The sequence below is a fragment of the Chiloscyllium plagiosum genome, unplaced genomic scaffold (assembly GCF_037043375.1).
Source record: "Chiloscyllium plagiosum isolate Xiang-an unplaced genomic scaffold, Cpla_swu_hap1 HiC_scaffold_4, whole genome shotgun sequence".
Classification (NCBI taxonomy): Eukaryota; Metazoa; Chordata; class Chondrichthyes; order Orectolobiformes; family Hemiscylliidae; genus Chiloscyllium; species Chiloscyllium plagiosum.
This window is the reverse complement of record NW_028270142.1, coordinates 106,645,787-106,663,410: the sequence shown is the minus strand read 5'-3', so window position 1 is coordinate 106,663,410 and position 17,624 is coordinate 106,645,787.

The following is a 17,624-nucleotide window of genomic DNA, read 5'->3' as shown; positions in this document are numbered from 1 at the left end:
CTGTGAAGGTAATAGGTAGATGCAGATGGGGGTGATGGTGATAGGTTGGAGCGGATAGGTGGGACTGTTCAAGAGGGCGGTGCCCAGTTGGAGGGTTGGATCTGGGATGAGGTGGGTGGAGGGGCAATGAAAAAACTGTTGAAATCAACGTTGATGCCGTGTGGTTGGAGGGTCCCAAAGTGAAAGATGTGGCATTCTTCTTCCAGGCTTTGTGTGGTTAGGATTTGGTGGTGGAGGCATGTCCGTGGCAGAGTGGGCAGGGCAGTTGAAGGGGTCAGCCACAGGGTGGTGGGTTGGTTTGGTGCATGTACCCAAGAGAGATTCTCTGAAACATTGAGTTGGTTTCCCACCTTCCCAATGTAGACGAGACCACATTGAGAGCAATGGACGCGATAGATGAGGTGTTTGGATGTGCAGAAAAATGTGGAAGGATTCTTTGGGCCTTGGATGGAGGCGTGGCCGCAGGTCTTACACCCTTTGTGGTGGCAAGAGAGGGTGCTGAGAGTGGTTTAGTGGTTTAGTCACAAATGGAATGGTCTCTTCGGAATGTTGATAGTAATGGGGAGGGAAATATATCTGGTCGGGTCTGACTGTAGGTGGTGGAAATGGTGGTGGCAGATATGCTGTATCTGAAGATTGGGTGGAAGGCAAGGACCAGGGGAGTTCTATCCTTGTTGCAGTTGGAGGGATGGGGTTCAAGGGTGGAGATGCTGGAAGTGGAGGAGATGTGCTGGAGGGCATTGTTGACTACATGAGAGGGGAACTTGTGGTCCTTGAAATGGGAGGCCATCTGGGATATTCTGTAGTGGGTTTGCTCCTGGGGGTTGGACAAGGTGTAGTCCAGGCAGCTGTAATAGTCAGTGGGTTTTAAGTTGAAGTACGTGTTGAGTCGGTTGCTGGAATTGGAGACAGAGTGGTCCATGAGGGAAGGGAAGTGTCCAAGAATGTCTAGGTGAACTTGTGTTCCCCCCCCACAGCCCAAAGGTGTTCATGAAGTTGATGAACTGCTCAACCTCCTCATGGGAACATGCAGTGGTGCCAATACAGTCATCAGTGTAGTGGATGAAAAGGTGGGAATGTTGCCAGTGTAACAATGGAAGACTGACTCTTCCACGTATTTGACAAAGAGGTAGGCATAGCTGGGGCCCATGTGGGAGCCCATGGCTACCCCTTTGGTCTGAAGGGAGTAGGATTCGATGGAGAAGTTGTTGAGGGTGATGACCACAGTCGAAAAGTGTGGAGCTGGAAAAGCACCAGACAACATCCAAGGAGCAGGAAAATCAACTTTCAGGCATATGCCCTTCATCAGGAAGGGCTTATGCCTGAAACGTCGATTCTCCTGTTTCTGTGATGCTGCCTAACCACTGTGCTTTTCCAACACCACACTCTTCGACTCAGGACTGCAGATGCTGAAGATCATACTTTCTTTGAGGGTGAGGGCCAGTTCAGCCAATCGAATGAGTTGACCAGTTCAACCAATTCCGACCTCAGTCTGGTCTGCCATTTAGTAAGATTATGGCGGATATGATCATTCTCAACTCCACTGTCCTACCTTTTTATTACAACCCTCAATTCCCTTGCAGATTAAAAATCTGTCCATATCCTTAAAGAAATAGCCTCAATTCTGTATTAAATATATGTTTCCTTTATTGTGATGTTATGCCCTCTGATTCTAGACCACAAGAGGATACAACCTTTCTGCATCTACCCTATCAGGTTCTGGAAGAATATTGTGCCTCAATGTTATATGCCTCTCCTATATTCCAACTAATGTATGCCCAATCCACTCAACCCCTCCTCATTAGACAGTCTCGACCCCTTCGCCCACCTCCCACGCACTGCATCCACCTGGACATCCCGCGCTGGCCGAATACCTGCCCTCGACCTCTTCATTTCCAACTGCCGCTGGGACATTAACCGCCTCAACCTGTCGACCCCACTCCAACACCTCACCCTCACAACGCGCAGTCCTCCAATCCCTCTGCTCCAATCCCAACCTCACCATAAAGCCAGCGGATAAAGGGGGCGCAGTGGTAGTCTGGTGCACTGACCTCTACATCGCTGAAGCCAAACGCCAACTCAAGGACACCTCTTCCTACTGCCCCCTTGACCATGACCCCACCCCCCATCACCACACCATCATCTCCCAGACCATACAGAACCTCATCACCTCAGGGGATCTCCCATCCACAGCTTCCAACTTCATAGTCCGGGAACCCCACACTGCCCGGTTCTACCTCCTTCCGAAGATCCACAGCCTGACCACCCTGGCCGACCCATTGTCTCAGCATGCTCCTGCCCCACTGAACTCATCTCTACCTACCTCGACACTGTCCTATCCCCCCTAGTTCAGAAACTCCCCACATACGTTCGAGACACCACCCATGCCCTCCACTTCCTCCAAGACTTCTGTTTCCCCGGCCCCCAACGCCTCATATTCACCATCGATATCCAATCCCTCTACACCTCCATCCGCCATGACCAGGGCCTCCAAGCCCTCCGTTTTTTCCTCTCCAGACGTCCCCAACAGTACCCTTCCACCGACACACTCATTCGTTTGGCCGAACTGGTCCTCACCCTTAACAATTTCCCCTTTGAATCCTCCCACTTCCTCCAGAGCAAAGGGGTAGCCATGGGCACACGTATGGGCCCCAGCTATGCCTGTATCTTTGTTGGCTACATAGAACAGTTGATCTTCCGTAATTACACCGGCACCACTCCCCACCTCTTCCTCCGCTACATTGATGACTGCATTGGCGTCACCTCGTGCTCCCGTGAGGAGGTTGAGCAATTCATCAACTTCACCAACACATTCCACCCTGACCTTAAATTTACCTGGACCATCTCTGACACGTCCCTCCCCTTCCTGGACCTCTCCATCTCCATCAGTGACGACCGAGTTGACACTGACATTTTCTACAAACCCACCGACTCCCACAGCTACCTGGATTACACCTCTTCCCACCCTATCTCTTGCAAAAATGCCATCCCGTATTCCCAAATTCTCCACCTCCGCCGTATCTGCTCCCAGGAGGACCAGTTCCACCATAGAACACACCAGATGGCCTCCTTCTTTAGAGACCGCAATTTCCTTTCCCACGTGGTTAAAGATGCCCTCCAACGCATCTCGTCCACATCCCGCACCTCTGCCCTCAGACCCAACCCCTCCAACTGCAACAAGGACAGAACGCCCCTGGTGCTCACCTTCCACCCTACCAACCTTCGCATAAACCAAATCATCCGCCGACATTTCCGCCACCTCCAAACAGACCCCACCACCAGGGATATATTTCCCTCCGCACCCCTCTCCGCCTTCCGCAAAGACCGTTCCCTCCGTGACTACCTGGTCAGGTCCACGCCCCCCTACGATTCACCGTCCCATCCTGGCACTTTCCCCTGCCACCGCAGGAACTGTAAAACCTCTGCCCACACCTCCTCTCTCACCTCCAACCAAGGCCCTAAAGGAGCCTTCCACATCCATCAAAGTTTTACCTGCACATCCACTAATATCATTTATTGTATCCGTTGCTCCCGATGCGGTCTCCTCTACATCGTGGAGACTGGGCGCTTCCTAGCAGAGCGCTTTAGGGAACATCTCCGAGACACCCGCACCAATCAACCAAACCGCCCCGTGGCCCAACATTTCAACTCCCCCTCCAACTCTGCCGAGGATATGGAGGTGCTGGGCCTCCTCCACCGCCGCTCCCTGTTTTAAAAAATTCTCAAGGTCAGGTTCGTAGGAGAGTATTCTGACACAGAACAAACGACCAAGAGGCGAGTCTGCTAGAATATGGGCATTTTATTCCCCGCAGCGTCGCCACAACGGGTCTGGCTTATACTCACTCTACATGTTACCAAAACTGGGAGCCGTCAGTTCTCGTAGAGCGGTTGCCAACAACCCACGCTCGGCGGTTAAACGTAACCCCGGAGCAGACTCACCGAACTGGAGACTTTTCCAGCTGATATACTCTTTTCCAGATATAAACATTCATGTGAACAGCAGAGCAAGGCTAAAAAACACATTCCATTCTGGTTACATACAGATAAGAAGATTCACACGGGACTAAGCAACACCTCCATTCCGGTTAGATTCACACATGTATTGGGACATAATTTTTAACCGTTTCACCACATTCCACTGCTTGGAATTTTACACCACATTCCACTGCTTGGCCCAATACATGTGTTACATTATGCTTAATTCAGTTCAATTCGTTTCAGTTAATTTCAGTTCAGTCAATTCAGTGTAATTCAATTCAGCTCAGTTCAGGTCTGTTCAGTTCAATTCAATTGTGTTCAATTCAGTTCCGTCCATTTCAATTCAATTTAGCTCAGTTCCATTTTGTTCCGTTCAATTTGATTCACTTCAGTTCCACTCAGTTCAGTTCGGTTCAATCCCATTCAATTCTGTTAACTCCGCTTCAGCTTTTTGGACATGCCCACATCCTCCGCTGTACCCCAGGCAAGGGGTTCTTCGGCAGGACTGGGATCCTTTCTCAAACAAACTGCCACGTACATGCCCACATCCATGCCATCCCGGGACGGTCGGGACCTCCACAGTTTGTTCTTCTGGTTTCTTAGTCTTTTTCCAAAACATTGTTCTGTATCAAAATCTCTCCTCAATTGCGATTGATCCTGCCGACTACGCCAAATGTTTTAAAAAATTCTCAAGGTCAGGTTCGTAGGAGAGTAGTCTGACACAGAACAAACGACCAAGAGGCGAGTCTGCTAGAATATGGGCATTTTATTCCCCGCAGCGTCGCCACAACGGGTCTGGCTTATACTCACTCTACATGTTACCAAAACTGGGAGCCGTCAGTTCTCGTAGAGCGGTTGCCAACAACCCACGCTCGGCGGTTAAACGTAACCCCGGAGCAGACTCACCGAACTGGAGACTTTTCCAGCTGATATACTCTTTTCCAGATATAAACATTCATGTGAACAGCAGAGCAAGGCTAAAAAACACATTCCATTCTGGTTACATACAGATAAGAAGATTCACACGGGACTAAGCAACACCTCCATTCCGGTTAGATTCACACATGTATTGGGACATAATTTTTAACCGTTTCACCACATTCCACTGCTTGGAATTTTACACCACATTCCACTGCTTGGCCCAATACATGTGTTACATTATGATTCACACATGTATTGGGACATAATTTTACACCACACTCCCTCACCACCAGACGCATGGAAGAAGAACGCCTCATCTTCCGCCCCAGGGCATCAATGTGGACTTCAACAGCTTCCTCATTTCCCCTTCCCCCACCTCATCCTAGTTTCTAACGTCCAGCTCAACACTGTCCCCTTGTCTTGTCCGGACTTGTCCGACCTGCCCAGCTCCTTTTCCACCTATCCACTCCACCCTCTCCTCCCTGACCTATCACCTTCATCTCCTCCGCCACTGACCTATTGTACTCTATGCTACTCTCTCCCCACCCCCACCCTCCTCTAGCTTATCTCTCCACGCTTCAGGCTCTCTGCCTTTATTCCTGATGAAGGGCTTTTGCCCGAAACGTCGATTTTGCCTGTCCTCGGATTTTGCCTGTCCTCGGATGCTGCCTGAATTGCTGTGCTCTTCCAGCACCACTACTCCAGAATCTGGTTTCCAGCATCTGCAGTCATTGTTTTTACCTAGTCTCTGGAATCAGCCTTGTGAACCTTCTCTGGACTGCCTGCAATGCCAGTATCTTTCCTTTGATTAGGTCCCAAAACTGTTCATAACGTCTGACGAGTGCCTTATATAATTTAGTATAACCACCTTATTTTTACAGTCTATTGCCATTGAAAGACATTTGTTTTCCCTATTACCCACTGAACTTGGATGCACTGCTGTACCACAGCGCCAGGAATCTGGGTTTGATTCTAGACTCTGGCAACTGGCTGTGTGGAGTTTGCACATTCTCCTCATGTCTGTGTGGGTTTCCCCCACAGTCCAAAGGTGTGCATGTTAGGTGGATTGGCCATGCTAAATTACCCATAGTGTCCAGGGGTGTGTAAGCTAGGTGGTTTAACCATGGGAAGTGCAGGGATTTGGTAGGGGCATTGGTCAGTGTGGATTCTGTGAAATGTTTATTATGCAAAAGAAATGAAGATAAATTAGGATGTACCAATCTATTTTGATATAACATAATTGTCAAACAACTACAGTTTAAAACTTGAAAATACAGTAAAAATACAATCTCATTAGTCCTACCAACACCCCATTACAGCCCTGAAAGGCCAGAGAAAATGTTTTTCTATATCCCACACAGGATTTGACTTAGCTGTGGCTTCAATTCCTGGCCATGGCAATCTGATAGCCTTTTCATTGATTGACTTTAATGCTGCCTGCTTCAAATCATTCTTTCAGGGTTTTAACCAAACATCTGTTATAGAAAAGGGTCACTGGACCCAAAACCTTAACTCTGATTTCTCTTCACAGATGCTGCCAGACCTGCTGAGATCTTGAAGCGCTTTTTGTTGTTACTTTTGATCTGGACGTTTTAAACTAAACGCCTTACACAAAGGGACACAATTTGTAAGATCTTTAAATTATCTTATCCCTTTTTCAGGAAGAACCACTAGACCCATCCAGCTTTAGCTAAGAACCCGGTAGAAACTGAAACTGAAAATCAACTTTCCAAGATATTCATGAAAAATCATAAGCCCCCAAAAGATATTCTATCGGAAAGGTTAATGCACTACACATTTATTTTCTTCACTTGTAAATTTTCCCAATGCAAACCAAAAATTCACTGCTCTCCAGGAAATCTTTCTCTCACGTTGTTTTAAAACACCATGGCTTTAGAAATATTTACAAATTTAATTGTCAAAAAACTGCAGTCACACTGAAAACCTATTTGCCACTAATTCAAATTTTAATTCAAAATTTCAAAATTTGTGATAAATTACATTAAAATATATGTAAGCCACAATCTTCAAAATTCCAGTCAAGGTGGCAGCAGAGTAGGATGCTCCAACCTGAGCTCCTCTGTTCCTTCTGTTTATTTCCCTTTTTTCTCTCTTTTCTCCCCATTTTTCCCTTCATGGTGTTCTCTCTCCTGAGGTAGAGCAGACTAGGGGCCTGAGCAGTGTGGTGAAGGCCAGCGACTGGAAGCCTGAGCAGAGTGGGGATGAGCAACGGACTGGAGGCTTGTGCAGAGTGGGGACAGCCAGCGGACTGGATCTTGAGTGGATCGGGCAGTGACAGTTGGCTGGAGTCCCAAGGAGAGCAGAATGGTTGTTGGACTGGGGAACCAGTGCGGGCAGTTAACGGCTTGCGAGCCCAGGCAGACCATGTGTGGAATCCCCATGCGCTGATCTACTGAAAGACTGTAGTGCTTATCTTTTCAACTTTATTCTAATTTTCAAACTTATGCTATGAATATCTGTAAGTAATGTAACTTTTCTTTCTTTCTTTTTCCCTTTATTTCTATATTTTCTGTTCCTAGGTATTGAGTACAGGAGTTGGGAGGTCATGTTGTGGCTGTACAGGACATTGGTTAGGCCACTGTTGGAATATTGCGTGCAATTCTGGTCTCCTTCCTATCGGAAAGATGTTGTGGAACTTGAAAGGGTTCAGAAAAGATTTACAAGGATGTTGCCAGGGTTGGAGGATCTGAGCTACAGGGAGAGTCTGAACAGGCTGTGGCTGTTTTCCCTGGAGCGTCGGAGGCTGAGAGGTGACCTTATAGAGGTTTACAAAATTATGAGGGCATGGTAAATAGACAAAGTCTTTTCCCTGGGGTGGGAGAGTCCAGAATTAGAGGGCATAGATTTAGGGTGAGAGGGGAAAGATATAAAAGAGACCTAAGGGGCAACTTTTTCACGCAGAGGGTGGTGCGTGTATGGAATGAGCTGCCAGAGGAAATGGTGGAGGCTGGTACAATTGCAACATTTAAGAGGCATTTGGATGGGTATATGAATAGGAAGGGTTTGGAGGGATATGGGCCGGGTGCTGGCAGGTGGGACTAGATTGGGTTGGGATATCTGGTCGGCATGGACGGGTTGGACCGAAGGGTCTGTTTCTGTGCTGTACATCTCTATGACTCTATGTTGTACTTAAGATGGCAAAATATGGGGTGACATTGTAAACCTTTCACTGTACTCCTGTTCTTCCATATTCATGACAATAAAGGATATTCTAATTCTAATTTTAATCTCATTTTAAAATATGTTTTTTTTCAACAAAACATGGGATTTAGGCATAACTGATCACACCAACATTTATTGCCCATCCCTAGTTGTGCTTGAGAAGGTGGTTATTGAGCATTTTTGAATTGCTGCAGTCCTGAGTTGTGGTAGATCCACAATACCATTACATAGGCAGTGCCAGGATTTTGACCCAGTGTTGGAGAAGAGTGAAACAGACATTGACTCCGTAGTGCAAAATCAAGTTTGAGAACAGGAAAATTAAAGTGAGTTTTATAGCTGTTTTGCGCAATTGCAACTGGGAACACAGAGCAATGTATTGTTTGGCAGCAGGATGAAGGCCAACATAACAAAGATGAAAAAAATGGAAAAGGAGAGAGTATTCATAAGCTGTAGATTACTTACAGTGTGGAAACAGGCCCTTCAGCCCAACAAGTCCACACTGCCCCGCTGAAGCGCAACCCACCCATACCCCTACATGTACCCCTTACCTAACACTACGGGCAATTTAGCATGGCCAATTCACCTGACCTACACACCTTTGGACTGTGGGAGGAAACCGGAGCACCCGGAGGAAACCCACGCAGACACGGGAAGAACGTGCAAACTCCACACAGTCAGTCTCCTGAGGCGGGAATTGAACCCGGGTCTCTGGCGCTGTGAGGCAGCAGTGCTAACCACTGTGCCACCGTGCCGCCCACCACGGCATTTTGTGGGCAATTTGAAGCAATTACTACACTCAGTAATGTGTTTGAAATATTTCATTAAGCATTTAAGAATCAAGTGCTGCTTTGAATAAAAACTATTGAATGGTCGTTATCATAGGATGGCTAGACTGGTTAAGGAGGAGAAGATTAGGAAGGTAATTGTGTGAAAACAGCATTGATACAGGGAAAGTAAAATCACAATATTGGGCTAAGTTCTGGATCTGTGAATACTCTACGAAAGGATTTCTTTAACCAGAGCCAAAATAGCAAGTGGCCTTTTAGAGATGGTAAATGGGGCAGTTATAGAGTCATAGAACTGTACAGCATGAAAACAGGCCCTTCGGACCAACTCATCCATGCTGACCAGATATCCTAAGATAATTTGGTTCCATTTACCATCATTTGGCTTATATCCCTCTAATCCCTTCATATTCTTACATCCATCCAGAGGCCTTTTAAATACTGTTAGTATACTAGCCTCCACCACTTACTCTGGCAGCTCGTTCCATATAAGCATCACCCTCTGTGTGAAAAAAGTTGCTCGTTAGGTCCCTTTTAAATCTTTCTTCTCTCACCTTAAAACTATAGCTTCCAGGTTTGGACTCACCCACCCCAGGGAAAAGACTTTGGCTATTCACCCTATCCAAGCCCCTCATGATTTTATGAACCTATATAAAGTCACTCCTCAGCCTCCAAAACTCCAGCAAAAATAACTCCCAGTCTATTCAGTCTCTCCCTACAGCTCAAATCCTTCAAACTTGGCAACAACCTTGAAAATCTTTTCTGAACCTTTTCAAGTTTCACAACATTCTTACTGTAGCAGGGAGACCAGAATATTGCACACACGTATTCCAAAAGTGGCCTAACCAATGTCCTACACAGCTGCAACATGACTTCCTAGCTCCTATACTAAATGCACTGTTAATAAAGGAGAAAGTGACGACTGCAGATGCTGGAGATCAGAGTCAAAATGTGTGGTGCTGGAAAAGCACAGCAGGTCAGGCAGCATCCAAGGACCAAGAGAGTTGATGTTTTGAGCATAAGCTCTTCATTGGGAACATCTGTGCGGGTGCATGTGTGTGTGTGTGTGTGTGGGGGTGGGGAGTAACGGTAGGGGAGGTGGCAAGGGGGCTGAGAGATAAATGGGAGGGGGATGGGGCTGCTAGGAAGATATCGTCGACTCTCCTGCTCCTCTGATGCTGCCTGACCTGCTGTGCTTTTCCAGCGCCACACTTTATCACACTGATAATACAAGCAAGCATTCTAAATGCCTTCATCACCATCATTTCTAGTGAAGAGGGTCTGTGAAAGTGTGTCTGTATGTGAGTGTGAGAGGGTCTGTGTAAGCGGGTGTAAGTGTGTGTGCAAGGGAGGAAGACGGGTCTGTCTAAGTGTGTGTGTATGTGTTTGGGAGAGGGAATGTATAGGTGTGTGAGTGAGTGTGTAAGGTCCGTGCAAGAGTGTGTACGAGTCTGTGTGTGTGTGAGCATGTGCATGTATAATTTCAAGGAAGTATGAACTTGCACTCCAAGGTCTCCTTGTTCAGCAACACTCCCCAGGACCTTACCATTAGGTGTGTAAGTCCTACCCTGATTTCCCTTTCCAAAATGCAGCACCTCACATGTATCTAAATAATCTCCATTTGCCATTCCTCACCCCGAAAGGCAACATTCTTCGCTGTCCACAACACCTCCAATAATCTGCAAACTTACTAATCATATCTCCTATGTTCACATCTAGATCATTTATATAAATGACAAAAAGCACTGGACTGCACTTCACCCAGCACTAATCTTTGTGACACACTGCTGGTCACAAGTCTTCAGTCTGAAAAACAACCCTCCATCACCACCCTTTGCTTTCTACCTTCAAGCCAGCTCTGTATCCAAAGTGGCAAGTTCTCCTCCTGATTTCCACATGACCTAACCTTGCTACCCAGTCTCTCATGAGGAAACTTGTCAAATGCCTTACTGAAGTCCATTTAGATCACATCCATCTCTGTGTCCTCATAAATCCTCTTTGTTACTTCTTCAAAGCCTATGCACAAAGCCACATTGACTATCCCTAATTAGTCCTCACCTTTCCGATTGCATGGAAATCCTGTCCCTCAAGATTCTCTCCAAATATATGCCCAATACTAATTTCAGGCTTACTGTTTTATAGTTCCCTGGCTTTTCCTTACCACTTTTCTTAAATAGTGGTACCACATTAGCCAACCTCCAGTCTTCCAGCACCTCACCTGTGGCTATTGATGAAAAGGGACCAGCAATCACTTCCCTTGCTTCCCACAGCGTTCTAGGTACACCTGATCAGGTCCCGGGGAATTATCCATCTGTATGCATGTTAAGATGTCCAGCACCTCCTTCTCTATAATTTGGACATTTTTGAAGATGTTACTGTTTATTTCCCCATGTTCTCTATCTTCCATAGCTTTCTCCACAGTAAACACTGATGCAAAACACTCATTTAGTACTTCCCCCATCTCCTGCGGCTCCACACATTGGTGGTCTTGCTGATCTGTAAGGGATCCTATTCTCTCTCTAGTTACTCTTTTTTCCTAATGTATTTATAGAACCCCTTTGGGTTCTCCTTAGTCCTATTTGCCAAAGCTATCTCGTCATTTTTTGCCCTCCTGACTTCCCTCTTACGTATGCTCGTACTGCCTTTAAACTCTTATAGGGATTCACTCAATCTCTGCTGTCTATACCTGATATATGCTTCCTTTCTTATTCTTGACCAATTTCGTTAGTCACCCTGCATTCCCTACACCTATCAACCTTTCCCTTCATCATAACAGGACCATACTGTCTCTGGGCTCTCACTATTTCATTTTTGAAGGCTTCCCATTTTCCAGCTGTCCATTTACCTGTGAACATCTGACCCCACTCAAACTTTAAAATTCTTGACTAATACTGTCAAAATTGGCCTTCCTCCAATTTAGAACTTTAACTTTTTAGATCCTGTCCATCCTTTCCCATTGCTAATTTAAAACTAACTGGCCATTGGCCACAAAGTGCTCCCCCACTGACACCTCAGTCACCTGGCCTACCTTATTTCCCAAGTGTATGTCAAGTTTTGCACCTTCTGTCGTAGATACATCCACATACAATCAGAAATGTTCTTATACACACTTAACAAATTCCTCTTCATCTAAGCCCTTGGTAGTCCCAGTCTATGTTTGGAAAGTTAAAATTCCCTACCATAAGCACCCTTACAGATAAATGAGATCTCTTATAGATTTGTTTCTCAATTTCCCTCTGACTATTAGGAGGTCTATAGTACAATCCCAATAAAGTGATCATCCCTTTCCTATTTCTCAGTTTCAGCCAAATATCTTCCCTGGATATATTCCCAGGAACATTCTCCCTAAATACAGCCATAATGTTATCTCTATACAAAAAATGTAACTCCCCCTCCTCTCTTGCCCCTTTCTATCCTTCCTATTGCATCTAAAGCCTGGAACATCAAGCTGCCAATCCTGTCCATCCCTGCACCACATTTCTGTGACTGTTATGATATCCCAATCCCACATTCCCAGCCATGCCCTGAGTTCATCTGCCTTAATTGTTAGGCCTTTTGCATGAAAATAAATGCAATTTAATTTATCTGTACTATCTCCTTCTCTGCTTTGCTCCTGCCTGCCCTGACTGTTTAACTTGCCCATCTTATCCAACTGCAACAGTCTCAGACTGATCTCCTTCCTCACTACCTCCCTCGGTCCCACTCCTGCCCCCTCCAAACCCCCCCACCCCTTTATTGTTTAAATCCTACCAAGCAGTTCTAACAATTCTTCCCTCCATTATATTAGTCCACTTCCAATTCATGTGCAATCTGTTCTTCTTATATAGGTAACTTCTACCCCAGAAAAGATTCCAATGATCCAAACCTGTTCCTTTTCCTCTGCAACAGCTCTTCAGCCACACACTCATTTGCTCTATCCTCCTATTCCTACCCTCACTACCTCATGGCACCAGGAGTAATCCAGATATTACTCCCTTTTTAAATTCTTGCCTAACTTCTAATATTTTCTCCTCAGAATCTCATCCTGTGATGTTAATCTCAGTGTGTACAATGACTTCCTGCTGGTCCCTTTTCCCTTTGAGAATATTCTGCACCCTCTCTAAGATATCCTTGATCCTGGCACCAGAAAGGCAGCACACCATTCTGATATCTCTCTGTTAGCCACAGAAATGTCTGTCTGTGCCACTGACTAGAGGGTCCCCTATCACAATAAATCGCTTGGAACCTGACATACCCCTCATTGCATTAGAGCCAGAAATGTGACTGCTTGCACTACATTCCCCTGAGAGTCCATCACCCCCTACATTTTCCAAGCCAAGTATTTCCTAACAATACTTGTTTGGGATGGGTATAGCCACAGGAGACTCCTGCACTACCTGCCTCTCTGGCCTATCTTTTCTGGAGGTAACCCATCTAGCTGACTGTTTCTTCAGTTTATCTCCCTTCCTACAGCTGCTATCCATCATACCCACTAACTCCTGTAAATTCCTCATTGTTCCAACTAACTGATCCATGTGATCAGATAGGATTCACAACCAAGTACATTTCTGCAGATATAACCATCAGTAATATGGAAATTCTCCCTTATTTCCCACATCTGACACGAAGAGCATATGACTCTACTAAGGGCCACCTTTGCACCTTATCAATCAACAGAACCAGAAAATAGTATAGTTTTACTGCTCTAAAATCACTAATCCAGGCTAACTTCATATCTATATTTTTAGATTTTTAAAGTTTAATGAAGAGACAGATCTCAATAAAAACATATAATCAAAAAAGAATTCACTATTGTAGATATACAAAAGGAACATTAAGATTACACTTAAATCTAGCCACTTAGTTGCTCCCCTCTTGTGAGCTGCCCCACATAAGTTTCTCCCTTGTCAGCTGTGAATTTCACTGTTTGCTTATTTTTCCTAGACAATCTCCAATGTCCACAGATAGTTCAAACCAAAACAGAGCAGAGGCAATAAGCTGTGGAGGTTACTGTAGGGTCAGGCAGCAATGCAGATTTACTTCTCCATTTTATTTCCTTCCCACTTGGTCACTGCCTTTGTCTCTCTTCCTCCTTTTTAAAGTGCCATTGTTTGATATTCTTTTTCCCAAAGTTCCAAAACAATGCAATAGCTTATAAAATGGAAATTACTGCTCTCAGAATTTGAGGAAATCAGCTCCAAAACTGAAAATACCTTGAATAAGGAATAGTTCTTACAGCCACAATCTCCACCTTGGATTGCCTAGAATCCTATCCTTTGAGAAAAATGCAGAATTAATGTTAATTAAGAAATCTATCTTTTAGCTGAAAATTTAAAGCATCAGAAGAAAAAAGGAGCAAAAGATGCTTTGAGATAGTTACCAGAAGTTTCATTTGGCAGAGAAATGCTACATAATTGGCTATCTATTAGTACATCACCGAATCGCCATTGTGGATTGAAACGTCAGACTGGACATATAATGGGTCATCATCAGATATTGCCCATTTAACACCAATACTAAGAACTTTTTTTTCAAGTGAGAGCTGATGGAAAAAGTGGTAGTAACTTAAATAAAAACAAATCAAATAGAAGCATTATTATTCATAACATTTCAGTTGACACTCTAAGGTCCTGTGTGCAGTAGTAGCTGTGGATCAGAAGTTCTGGTTCAAATCCCACTTCAGGGCTTGATGACCATTGAACGTTTGTTTTGTTTTGCAGAAATATACTTTACTCATAAAAAAATCTTTATATACATAAACAATTACTGAAGCATTACTGTACAATATTTCCACCTGAATAACAAGCAGCTGCCTCAAGCTTCAGAGTGCCCCTCAACACGTAATCTTGGACCTTGGAGTGTACCAGTCTGAAACACTCAATTGAGGTCAACACCACTATATAGAGGTAAAGTGAATTCTACTGCAATTTATTTAATATTCCATTTGAAATACTTTGCCCTTTGGTTGTATGCCTCACGTGGAAAGTTTATTGTATATATGAAGACTATTACAATTATGTTGAAACCTCTCACATAACAGCATGCTATATAGAGAAAACGAGAAAAGTTAAACTTTATTAAACAGATTTTCAAATTGAATTGTTTTATAAAGTAATTTTATACACTTTATAAGTAAAGCATATTTTTTTGAAAAAGTAAAGGAACTGAAGATATGGAAAGAAAATTATTAGATAAAGTGGTAAAAAAAGGCATGTGGGATACTTGACTTTATTAATCGAGCATCAAGTTTAAATGCAAGAAAGTTGTGCTGAAAACGTACAGAGCATTGTGTACAGTTCTAGACCCCATATTAAAGGACAGATATGACAGCCCTGGCAAGGGTGCAGAGTAGATTTACCAGAATGTTGCCTAGGCTGGAGAGTTTCAGTTATGAAAACAGATTGGACAGACTGGATTGTTTTTCTTGGAGCAGAGCAGACTGGTGGTGAAATGGTTAAGATGCCTGTACAGGGCATTAGTTAGGTCACTGTTGGAATATTGCGTTGGAGGATTTGAGCTATAGGGAAAGGCTGAACAGGATGAAGCTGTTTTCCCTGGAGTGTCGGAGGCTGAGAGGTGACCGTATAGAGGTTTAAAAATTATGAAGGGCATGGATAGGGTAAACAGACAAAGTATTTTCCCAGGTGTCGGGGAGGCATAGGTTGAGGGTGAGAGGGGAAAGATATAAAAGAGACCTATGGAGCAACTTTTTCATGCAGAGGGTGGTACGTGTATGGAATGAACTGCCAGAGGAAATGGTGGAGGCTAGTACAATTGCAACATTTAAGAGGCATTTGGATGGGTAAATGAATGGGAAGAGTTTGGAGGGATATGGGCCGGGTGCTGGCAGGTGGGACTAGATTGGGTTGGGATATCTGGTCGGCATGGGTAGGTTGGACCGAAGGGTCTGTTTCCATGCTGTACATCTCTATGACTCTATGACTGTATGTATAAAATAATGATAGATATCGAAAGGATAGATAGGAAGAAATATTTTCCCTTTGTGGAGAGACCAATGAACAGGATGTAAGGGGAAGGAAGTTGACATAAGGAATTTTTTTTCTTTATGAATGTGGTGGTGGGAATTTTGATCTCACTGCCTATCAGGATGGTACAGGCAGATATGCTCATAACATTTAAGAAGTATTTAGATATACACTTGTGATGCCAAGACAATCAAGTCTATGGACCAAGTGCTGCAAAATTGGATTAGAATAGATAGGTGTTTGTTTTTGACCAGTGCAGGCTCACTGGACTGAAGAGCTTCATCTGTACTGTAGGTGTCTATGACTCTATTAAATGAACAAGGTATGATTAACGTATACTCTTCAGTTTTGATATCACAGAACCATGTAAAATATTACTAAGTTAAATGACATTTTAATTTAGATGTTATGTTTTGAGATAACTCTCAGTGTTTTCATATTATACGTCAATTCTGCTTGCTGTTCATAGTTGCTGACTAACTGCAGTCCAAATCTTAATATAAAGCTCTGAATAAAGTAATGGAGTCACTTTCAACATGACACTTGATAAAATAAAAGATTTGATAATGTATTTTTATTATGCTGCATGTAACATTAAGACAGTGAATTACACATCAAGACTACACATATGTCCATGGATGCTTCTACTTTCTTGTGTGCATGAATCTAATTCCTGCCATTGACATGTCATGTCAATTTTTCTTCACTAACGTTGATCACATACTATGAGAGGAAATGCTAACTTGAATGATTATAAGAAGCCATGTAGTGGCTTAGTGTAGTTGAAAATGTCAGCTTGACATTGCAGATAGGCAGTGCAGCACATGACCTCCAACCATTGTATTGTATAGAGAGTCCTGGGAGTTATGCCATGGAACTAACTTTCATCCAGCTACTAAAGCTCTGTTCCCTGTTTCTCACAAGTTTTCATTGAATAATTAGGGAAAACCTTCAGTTTCTCATGAAAAATGCTATAGATTAGCTGGACTGTATAGTCTTTTAAATATATTTTCTAATAAAATTGCCAGAAATATTTTCTTTCATTCAGGTTTTTTTTCTCAAGAATCAAAATCTTGATACTGACCGGCACTGACTGCTGGACTTCTACAAACATCAACAGAAAAGGCACACAAACTCATAAATATAAACAATATTGATAATCTGTATGCTATTTCAGCAAATCACAACTCTATGTTTAGATCATATTGTTTCAATATTGACCAACCATATGATCTGTTGACCACCATTATAAATGTACTTGACAAAGTAGAAAATAAAGCACAAAAACAAATAAATATCCAATTAGAAACAAAAGATCTTTATGGAGTGAGCACTCACTAAGTGCGTACATGCTTGGCTGTTGTTGAAAGTTACAATAGTTAACCCTAACCGTATGCTCCATATTTCATTCATTAAATGAAATTGATATTGCATTCTTCCAAAGGTTTTGATTATTTAACATGATTTAGTTCCCATTCACATTTCCTGCATTGATGATTGCAGCCAAAACATGACACTGCTACTTGCCACAATTGGCTAGTATTCCCTGAACAAAATTATAAAATACATGTATCATGTTATTGAGGGGAATTCACAATAAAGAGTCTCTCTGTACTGGGAATTATGAATTTAAATGTATTTGTTCACTTCCAGTTGACTGTGTCCAAACATCACTCAAAGTCATAGAGTGTTGGCAGAATCGTTGACATTCAATTGGTGCGAGGAGATTCCTGGCACTGAAAAGTGCTCAAGACCCACTGCTATTGGCATTGGTGCTAAACTAACACCATGA